Source organism: Procambarus clarkii, unplaced genomic scaffold, assembly GCF_040958095.1.
Source record: "Procambarus clarkii isolate CNS0578487 unplaced genomic scaffold, FALCON_Pclarkii_2.0 HiC_scaffold_102, whole genome shotgun sequence".
In the NCBI taxonomy this organism is placed as follows: domain Eukaryota; kingdom Metazoa; phylum Arthropoda; class Malacostraca; order Decapoda; family Cambaridae; genus Procambarus; species Procambarus clarkii.
Window position 1 is genome coordinate 3,321,560 of NW_027189135.1, and position 11,475 is coordinate 3,333,034.

The window sequence follows — 11,475 nt, forward strand, 5'->3', positions numbered from 1 at the left end:
CAGGATGAGTGGCGCTTGCCCAATTCTGTCACTATGGCGGTGTGTCCACTCACAGGATGAGTGACGCTGCCCAATACTGTCACTATGGCGGTGTGTCCACTCACAGGATGAGTGACGCTGCCCAATACTGTCACTATGGCGGTGTGTCCACTCACAGGATGAGTGGCGGTGCCCAATACTGTCACTATGGCGGTGTGTCCACTCACAGGATGAGTGGCGCTGCCCAATACTGTCACTATGGCGGTGTGTCCACTCACAGGATGAGTGGCGCTGCCCAATACTGTCACTATGGCGGTGTGTCCACTCACAGGATGAGTGACGCTGCCCAATACTGTCACTATGGCGGTGTGTCCACTCACAGGATGAGTGGTGCTGCCCAATACTGTCACTATGGCGGTGTGTCCACTCACAGGATGAGTGCGCTGCCCAATACTGTCACTATGGAGGTGTGTCCACTCACAAGATGAGTGGTGCTGCCCAATACTGTCACTATGGGCGGTGTGTCCACTCACAGGATGAGTGCCGCTGCCCAATACTGTCACTATGGCGGTGTGTCCACTCACAGGATGAGTTGGCGCTGCCCAATACTGTCACTATGGGCGGTGTGTCCACTCACAGGATAGGTGGCGCTGCCCAATACTGTCACTGATGGCGGTGTGTCCACTCACAGGATGAGTGACGCTGCCCATACTGTCACTATGGCGGTGTGTCCACTCACAGGATGAGTGACGCTGCCCAATACTGTCACTATGGAGGTGTGTCCACTCACAGGATGATTGGTGCTGCCCAATACTGTCACTATGGCGGTGTGTCCACATCACAGGATGAGTGACGCTGCCCAATACTGTCACTATGGCGGTGTGTCACTCGCAGGATGAGTGGCGCTGCCCAATACTGTCACTATGGTGGTGTGTCCACTCACAGGATGAGTGGCGCTGCCCAATACTGTCACTATGGCGAGTGTGTCCACTCACAGGATGAGTGACGCTGCCCAATACTGTCACTATGGCGGTTGTGTCCACTCACAGGATGAGTGACGCTGCCCAATACTGTCACTATGGCGGTGTGTCCACTCACAGGATGAGTGACGCTGCCCAATACTGTCACTATGGCGGTGGGTCCACTCACAAGATGAGTGACGCTGCCCAATACTGTCACTATGGCGGTGTGTCCACTCACAGGATGGAGTGACGCTGCCCAATACTGTCACTATGGCGGGTGTGTCCACTCACCAGGATGAGTGACGCTGCCCAATACTGTCACTATGGCGGTGTGTCCACTCACAGGATGAGTGGCGCTGCCCAATACTGTCACTATGGCGGTGTGTCCACTCACAGGATGAGTGACGCTGCCCAATACTGTCACTATGGCGGTGTGTCCACTCACAGGATGAGTGGCGGTGCCCAATACTGTCACTATGGCGGTGTGTCCCACTCACAGGATGAGTGGCGCTGCCCAATACTGTCCACTATGGCGGTGTGTCCACTCACAGGATGAGTGGCGCTGCCCAATACTGTCACTATGGCGGTGTGTCCACTCACAGGATGAGTGACGCTGCCCAATACTGTCACTATGGCGGTGTGTCCACTCACAGGATGAGTGGTGCTGCCCAATACTGTCCACTATGGCGGTGTGTCCCACTCACAGGATGAGTGACGCTGCCCAATACTGTCAACTATGGAGGTGTGTCCACTCACAGGATGAGTGGTGCTGCCCAATACTGTCACTATGGCGGTGTGTCCACTCACAGGATGAGTGCCGCTGCCCAATACTGTCACTATGGCGGTGTGTCCACTCACAGGATGAGTGGCGCTGCCCAATACTGTCACTATGGCGGTGTGTCCACTCACAGGATAGGTGGCGCTGCCCAATACTGTCACTATGGCGGTGTGTCCACTCACAGGATGAGTGACGCTGCCCAATACTGTCACTATGGCGGTTGTGTCCACTCACAGGAATGAGTGACGCTGCCCAATACTGTCACTATTGGAGGTGTGTCCACTCACAGGATGAGTGGTGCTGCCCAATACTGTCACTATGGCGGTGTGTCCACTCACAGGATGAGTGACCGCTGCCCAATACTGTCACTATGGCGGTGTGTCCACTCGCAGGATGAGTGGCGCTGCCCAATACTGTCACTATGGTGGTGTTTCCACTCACAGGATGAGTGGCGCCTGCCCATACTGTCACTATGGCGGTGTGTCCACTCACAGGATGAGTGACGCTGCCCAATACTGTCACTATGGCGGTGTGTCCACTCACAGGATGAGTGACGCTGCCCAATACTGTCACTATGGCGGTGTGTCCACTCACAGGATGAGTGACGCTGCCCAATACTGTCACTATGGCGGTGTGGTCCACTCACAAGATGAGTGACGCTGCCCAATACTGTCACTATGGCGGTGTGTCCACTCACAGGATGAGTGACGCTGGCCCAATACTGTCACTATGGCGGTGTGTCCACTCACAGGATGAGTGACGCTGCCCAATACTGTCACTATGGCGGTGTGTCCACTCACAGGATGAGTGGCGCTGGCCCAATACTGTCACTATGGCGGTGTGTCCACTCACAGGAATGAGTGGCGCTGCCAATACTGTCACTATGGCGGTGTGTCCACTCACAGGATGAGTGACGCTGCCCAATACTGTCACTATGGCGGTGGTGTCCACTCACAGATGAGTGGCGCTGCCCAATACTGTCACTATGGCGGTGTGTCCACTCACAGGATGAGTGGCGCTGCCCAATACTGTCACTATGGCGGTGTGTCCACTCACAGGATGAGTGACGCTGCCCAATACTGTCACTATAGCGGTGTGTCCACTCACAGGATGAGTGGACGCTGCCCAATACTGTCACTATGGCGGTGTGTCCACTCACAGGATGAGTGACGCTGCCCAATACTGTCACTATGGCGGTGTGTCTACTCACAGGATGAGTGGCGCTGCCCAATACTGTCCACTATGGCGGTGTGTCCACTCACAGGATGAGTGGCGCTGCCCAATACTGTCACTATGGCGGTGTGTCCACTCACAGGATGAGTGGCGCTGCCCAATACTGTCACTATGGCGGTGTGTCCACTCACAGGATGAGTGGCGCTGCCCAACTACTGTCACTATGGCGGTGTGGTCCACTCACAGGATGAGTGGCGCTGCCCCAATACTGTCACTATGGTGGTGTGTCCACTCACAGGATGAGTGGCGCTGCCCAATACTGTCACAATGGCGGTGTGTCCACTCACAGGATGAGTGGCGCTGCCCATACTGTCACTATGGCGGTGTGTCCACTCACAGGATGAGTGGCGCTGCCCAATACTGTCACTATGGCGGTGTGTCCACTCACAGGATGAGTGGTGCTGCCCAATACTGTCACTATGGCGGTGTGTCCACTCACAGGAATGAGTGACGCTGCCCAATACTGTCACTATGGCGGTGTGTCCACTCACAGGATGAGTGAAGCGCTGCCCAATACTGTCACTATGGCGGTGTGTCCACTCACAGGATGAGTGGCGGTGCCCAATACTGTCACTATGGCGGTGTGTCCACTCACAGGATGAGTGGCGCTGCCCAATACTGTCACTATGGCGGTGTGTCCACTCACAGGATGAGTGGCGCTGCCCAATACTGTCACTATGGCGGTGTGTCCACTCACAGGATGAGTGACGCTGCCCAACTACTGTCACTATGGCGGTGTGTCCACTCACAGGATGAGTGGTGCTGCCCAATACTGTCACTATGGCGGTGTGTCCACTCACAGGATGAGTGACGCTGCCCAATACTGTCCACTATGGAGGTGTGGTCCACTCACAGGATGAGTGGTGCTGCCCAATACTGTCACTATGGCGGTGTGTCCACTCACAGGATGAAGTGCCGCTGCCCATACTGTCACTATGGCGGTGTGTCCACTCACAAGGATGAGTGGCGCTGCCCAATACTGTCACTATGGCGGGTGTGTCCACTCACAGGATAGGTGGCGCTGCCCAATACTGTCACTATGGCGGTGTGTCCACTCACAGGATGAGTGACGCTGCCCAATACGGTCCACTATGGCGGTGTGTCCACTCACGGATGAGTGACGCTGCTCACTACTGTCACTATGGAGGTGTGTCCACTCACAGGATGAGTGGTGCTGCCCAATACTGTCACTATGGCGGTGTGTCCACTCACAGGAATGAGTGACGCTGCCCAATACTGTCACTATGGCGGTGTGTCCACTCGCAGGATGAGTGGCGCTGCCCATACTGTCACTATGGTGGTGTGTCCACTCACAGGATGAGTGGCGCTGCCCAATACTGTCACTATGGCGGTGTGTCCACTCACAGGATGAGTGACGCTGCCCAATACTGTCCACTATGGCGGTGTGTCCACTCACAGGATGAGTGACGCTGCCCAATACTGTCACTATGGCGGTGTGTCCACTCACAGGATGAGTGACGCTGCCCAATACTGTTCACTATGGCGGTGTGTCCACTCACAAGATGAGTGACGCTGCCCAATACTGTCACTATGGCGGTGGTGTCCACTCACAGGATGAGTGACGCTGCCCAATACTGTCACTATGGCGGTGTGTCCACTCACAGGATGAGTGACGCTGCCCAAATACTGTCACTATGGCGGTGTGTCCACTCACAGGATGAGTGGCGCTGCCCAATACTGTCACTATGGCGGTGTGTCCACTCACAGGATGAGTGGCGCTGCCCATACTGTCACTATGGCGGTGTGTCCACTCACAGGATGAGTGACGCTGCCCAATACTGTCACTATGGCGGTGTGTCCACTCACAGGATGAGTGGCGCTGCCCAATACTGTCACTATGGCGGTGTGTCCACTCACAGGATGAGTGGCGCTGCCCAATACTGTCACTATGGGCGGTGTGTCCACTCACAGGATGAGTGACGCTGCCCAATACTGTCACTATGGCGGTGTGTCCACTCACAGGATGAGTGACGCTGCCCAATACTGTCACTATGGCGGTGTGTCCACTCACGAGGATGAGTGACGCTGCCAATACTGTCACTATGGCGGTGTGTCTACTCACAGGATGAGTGGCGCTGCCCAATACTGTCACTATGGCGGTGTGTCCACTCACAGGATGAGTGGCGCTGCCCAATACTGTCACTATGGCGGTGTGTCCACTCACAGGATGAGTGGCGCTGCCCAATACTGTCACTATGGCGGTGTGTCCACTCACAGGATGAGTGGCGCTGCCCAATACTGTCACTATGGCGGTGTGTCCACTCACAGGATGAGTGGCGCTGCCCAATACTGTCACTATGGTGGTGTGTCCACTCACAGGATGAGTGGCGCTGCCCAATACTGTCACAATGGCGGTGTGTCCACTCACAGGATGAGTGGCGCTGCCCAATACTGTCACTATGGCGGTGTGTCCACTCACAGGATGAGTGGCGCTGCCCAATACTGTCACTATGGCGGTGTGTCCACTCACAGGATGAGTGGTGCTGCCCAATACTGTCACTATGGCGGTGTGTCCACTCACAGGATGAGTGACGCTGCCCAATACTGTCACTATGGCGGTGTGTCCACTCACAGGATGAGTGACGCTGCCCAATACTGTCACTATGGCGGTGGGTCCACTCACAGGATGAGTGGCGCTGCCCAATACTGTCACTATGGCGGTGTGTCCACTCACAGGATGAGTGGCGCGGCCCAATACTGTCACTATGGCGGTGTGTCCACATCACAGGATGAGTGGCGCTGCCCAATACTGTCACTATGGCGGTGTGTCCACTCACAGGATGAGTGGCGCTGCCCAATACTGTCACTATGGCGGTGTGTCCACTCACAGGATGAGTGGCGCTGCCCATACTGTCACTATGGCGGTGTGTCCACTCACAGGATGAGTGGCGCTGCCCAATACTGTCACTATGGCGGTGTGTCCACTCACAGGATGAGTGGCGCTGCCCAATACTGTCACTATGCGGTGTGTCCACTCACAGGATGAGTGACGCTGCCCAATACTGTCACTATGGCGGTGTGTCCACTCACAAGATGAGTGACGCTGCCCAATACTGTCACTATGGCGGTGTGTCCACTCACAGGATGAGTGACGCTGCCCAATACTGTCACTATGGCGGTGTGTCCACTCACAGGATGAGTGACGCTGCCCAATACTGTCACTATGGCGGTGTGTCCACTCACAGGATGAGTGGCGCTGCCCAATACTGTCACTATGGCGGTGTGTCCACTCACAGGATGAGTGACGCTGCCCAATACTGTCACTATGGCGGTGTGTCCACTCACAGGATGAGTGGCGGTGCCCAATACTGTCACTATGGCGGTGTGTCCACTCACAGGATGAGTGGACGCTGCCCAATACTGTCACTATGGCGGTGTGTCCACTCACAGGATGAGTGGCGCTGCCCAATACTGTCACTATGGCGGTGTGTCCACTCACAGGATGAGTGACGCTGCCCAATACTGTCACTATGGCGGTGTGTCCACTCACAGGATGAGTGGTGCTGCCCAATACTGTCACTATGGCGGTGTGTCCACTCACAGGATGAGTGACGCTGCCCAATACTGTCACTATGGAGGTGTGTCCACTCACAGGATGAGTGGTGCTGCCCAATACTGTCACTATGGCGGTGTGTCCACTCACAGGATGAGTGCCGCTGCCCAATACTGTCACTATGGCGGTGTGTCCACTCACAGGATGAGTGGCGCTGCCCAATACTGTCACTATGGCGGTGTGTCCACTCACAGGATAGGTGGCGCTGCCCAATACTGTCACTATGGCGGTGTGTCCACTCACAGGATGAGTGACGCTGCCCAATACTGTCACTATGGCGGTGTGTCCACTCACAGGATGAGTGACGCTGCCCAATACTGTCACTATGGAGGTGTGTCCACTCACAGGATGAGTGGTGCTGCCCAAATACTGTCACTATGGCGGTGTGTCCACTCACAGGATGAGTGACGCTGCCCAATACTGTCACTATGGCGGTGTGTCCACTCGCAGGATGAGTGGCGCTGCCCAATACTGTCACTATGGTGGTGTGTCCACTCACAGGATGAGTGCGCTGCCCAATACTGTCACTATGGCGGTGTGTCCACTCACAGGATGAGTGACGCTGCCCAATACTGTCACTATGGCGGTGTTGTCCACTCACAGGATGAGTGGACGCTGCCCAATACTGTCACTATGGCGGTGTGTCCACTCACAGGATGAGTGACGCTGCCCAATACTGTCACTATGGCGGTGTGTCCACTCACAAGATGAGTGACGCTGCCCAATACTGTCACTATGGCGGTGTGTCCACTCACAGGATGAGTGGACGCTGCCCAATACTGTCACTATGGCGGTGTGTCCACTCACAGGATGAGTGACGCTGCCCAATACTGTCACTATGGCGGTGTGTCCACTCACAGGATGAGTGGCGCTGCCCAATACTGTCACTATGGCGGTGTGTCCACCTCACAGGATGAGTGGCGCTGCCCAATACTGTCACTATGGCGGTGTGTCCACTCACAGGATGAGTGACGCTGCCCAAGTACTGTCACTATGGCGGTGTGTCCACTCACAGGATGAGTGGCGCTGCCCAATACTGTCACTATGGCGGTGTGTCCACTCACAGGATGAGTGGCGCTGCCCAATACTGTCACTATGGCGGTGTGTCCACTCACAGGATGAGTGACGCTGCCCAATACTGTCACTATGGCGGTGTGTCCACTCACAGGATGAGTGACGCTGCCCAATACTGTCACTATGGCGGTGTGTCCACTCACAGGATGAGTGACGCTGCCCAATACTGTCACTATGGGCGGTGTGTCTACTCACAGGATGAGTGGCGCTGCCCAATACTGTCACTATGGCGGTGTGTCCACTCACAGGATGAGTGGCGCTGCCCAATACTGTCACTATGGCGGTGTGTCCACTCACAGGATGAGTGGCGCTGCCCAATACTGTCACTATGGCGGTGTGTCCACTCACAGGATGAGTGGCGCTGCCCAATACTGTCACTATGGCGGTGTGTCCACTCACAGGATGAGTGGCGCTGCCCAATACTGTCACTATGGTGGTGTGTCCACTCACAGGATGAGTGGCGCTGCCCAATACTGGTCACCAATGGCGGTGTGTCCACTCACAGGATGAGTGGCGCTGCCCAATACTGTCACTATGGCGGTGTGTCCACTCACAGGATGAGTGGCGCTGCCCAATACTGTCACTATGGCGGTGTGTCCACTCACAGGATGAGTGGTGCTGCCCAATACTGTCACTATGGCGGTGTGTCCACTCACAGGATGAGTGACGCTGCCCCAATACTGTCACTATGGCGGTGTGTCCACTCACAGGATGAGTGACGCTGCCCAATACTGTCACTATGGCGGTGTGTCCACTCACAGGATGAGTGGCGCTGCCCAATACTGTCACTATGGCGGTGTGTCCACTCACAGGATGAGTGGCGCTGCCCAATACTGTCACTATGGCGGTGTGTCCACTCACAGGATGAGTGGCGCTGCCCAATACTGTCACTATGGCGGTGTGTCCACTCACAGGATGAGTGCGCTGCCCAATACTGTCACTATGGCGGTGTGTCCACTCACAGGATGAGTGGTGCTGCCCAATACTGTCACTATGGCGGTGTGTCCACTCACAGGATGAGTGCGCTGCCCAATACTGTCACTATGGCGGTGTGTCCACTCACAGGATGAGTGGTGCTGCCCAATACTGTCACTATGGCGGTGTGTCCACTCACAGGATGAGTGGCGCTGCCCAATACTGTCACTATGGCGGTGTGTCCACTCACAGGATGAGTGGCGCTGCCCAATACTGTCACTATGGCGGTGTGTCCACTCACAGGATAGAGTGGCGCTGCCCAATACTGTCACTATGGCGGTGTGTCCACTCACAGGATGAGTGACGCTGCCCAATACTGTCACTATGGCGGTGTGTCCACTCACAGGATGAGTGCGCTGCCAATACTGTCACTATGGCGGTGTGTCCACTCACAGGATGAGTGGTGCTGCCCAATACTGTCACTATGGCGGTGTGTCCACTCACAGGATGAGTGACGCTGCCCAATACTGTCACTATGGCGGTGTGTCCACTCACAGGATGAGTGGCGCTGCCCAATACTGTCACTATGGTGGTGTGTCCACTCACAGGATGAGTGGCGCTGCCCAATACTGTCACTATGGCGGTGTGTCCACTCACAGGATGAGTGACGCTGCCCAATACTGTCACTATGGCGGTGTGTCCACTCACAGGATGAGTGACGCTGCCCAATACTGTCACTATGGCGGTGTGTCCACTCACAGGATGAGTGACGCTGCCCAATACTGTCACTATGGCGGTGTGTCCACTCACAGATGAGTGACGCTGCCCAATACTGTCACTATGGCGGTGTGTCCACTCACAGGATGAGTGACGCTGCCCAATACTGTCACTATGGCGGTGTGTCCACTCACAGGATGAGTGACGCTGCCCAATACTGTCACTATGGCGGTGTCCACTCACAGGATGAGTGGCGCTGCCCAATACTGTCACTATGGCGGTGTGTCCACTCACAGGATGAGTGGCGCTGCCCAATACTGTCACTATGGCGGTGTGTCCACTCACAGGATGAGTGACGCTGCCCAATACTGTCACTATGGCGGTGTGTCCACTCACAGGATGAGTGGCGCTGCCCAATACTGTCACTATGGCGGTGTGTCCACTCACAGGATGAGTGGCGCTGCCCAATACTGTCACTATGGCGGTGTGTCCACTCACAGGATGAGTGACGCTGCCCAATACTGTCACTATGGCGGTGTGTCCACTCACAGGATGAGTGACGCTGCCCAATACTGTCACTATGGCGGTGTGTCCACTCACAGGATGAGTGACGCTGCCCAATACTGTCACTATGGCGGTGTGTCCACTCACAGGATGAGTGGCGCTGCCCAATACTCTCACTATGGCGGTGTGTCCACTCACAGGATGAGTGGCGCTGCCCAATACTGTCACTATGGCGGTGTGTCCACTCACAGGATGAGTGGCGCTGCCCAATACTGTCACTATGGCGGTGTGTCCACTCACAGGATGAGTGGCGCTGCCCAATACTGTCACTATGGCGGTGTGTCCACTCACAGGATGAGTGGCGCTGCCCAATACTGTCACTATGGCGGTGTGTCCACTCACAGGATGAGTGGCGCTGCCCAATACTGTCACTATGGCGGTGTGTCCACTCACAGGATGAGTGGCGCTGCCCAATACTGTCACTATGGCGGTGTGTCCACTCACAGGATGAGTGGCGCTGCCCAATACTGTCACTATGGCGGTGTGTCCACTCACAGGATGAGTGGCGCCCAATACTGTCACTATGGCGGTGTGTCCACTCACAGGATGAGTGGCGCTGCCCAATACTGTCACTATGGCGGTGTGTCCACTCACAGGATGAGTGCGCTGCCCAATACTGTCACTATGGCGGTGTGTCCACTCACAGGATGAGTGGCGCTGCCCAATACTGTCACTATGGCGGTGTGTCCACTCACAGGATGAGTGGCGCTGCCCAATACTGTCACTATGGCGGTGTGTCCACTCACAGGATGAGTGGCGCTGCCCAATACTGTCACTATGGCGGTGTGTCCACTCACAGGATGAGTGGCGCTGCCCAATACTGTCACTATGGCGGTGTGTCCACTCACAGGATGAGTGGCGCTGCCCAATACTGTCACTATGGCGGTGTGTCCACTCACAGGATGAGTGGCGCTGCCCAATACTGTCACTATGGCGGTGTGTCCACTCACAGGATGAGTGGCGCTGCCCAATACTGTCACTATGGCGGTGTGTCCACTCACAGGATGAGTGGCGCTGCCCAATACTGTCACTATGGCGGTGTGTCCACTCACAGGATGAGTGGCGCTGCCCAATACTGTCACTATGGCGGTGTGTCCACTCACAGGATGAGTGGCGCTGCCAATACTGTCACTATGGCGGTGTGTCCACTCACAGGATGAGTGGCGCTGCCCAATACTGTCACTATGGCGGTGTGTCCACTCACAGGATGAGTGGCGCTGCCCAATACTGTCACTATGGCGGTGTGTCCACTCACAGGATGAGTGGCGCTGCCCAATACTGTCACTATGGCGGTGTGTCCACTCACAGGATGAGTGGCGCTGCCCAATACTGTCACTATGGCGGTGTGTCCACTCACAGGATGAGTGGCGCTGCCCAATACTGTCACTATGGCGGTGTGTCCCTCACAGGATGAGTGACGCTGCCCAATAAACTCCCTTTCGAAGCAACATTAAAAAAATAGGTAGGTAATGAAAGAACTTTTGATGGATTTCAAGTTTAAACAGAGCTGTTCGATAATTTTCAAATCAGACTGAAGATATTTGTCAGTGAGTTTTATGCTAAAAATTTTAATTTAAAATTACACTGTCATCATAATTATTTCTGTTGAAGCATTAACTCAGATTCTAATCAAATGAGTTTAATAAACAATAAAGGGGTGACTGGAAGAGTTCCAATAT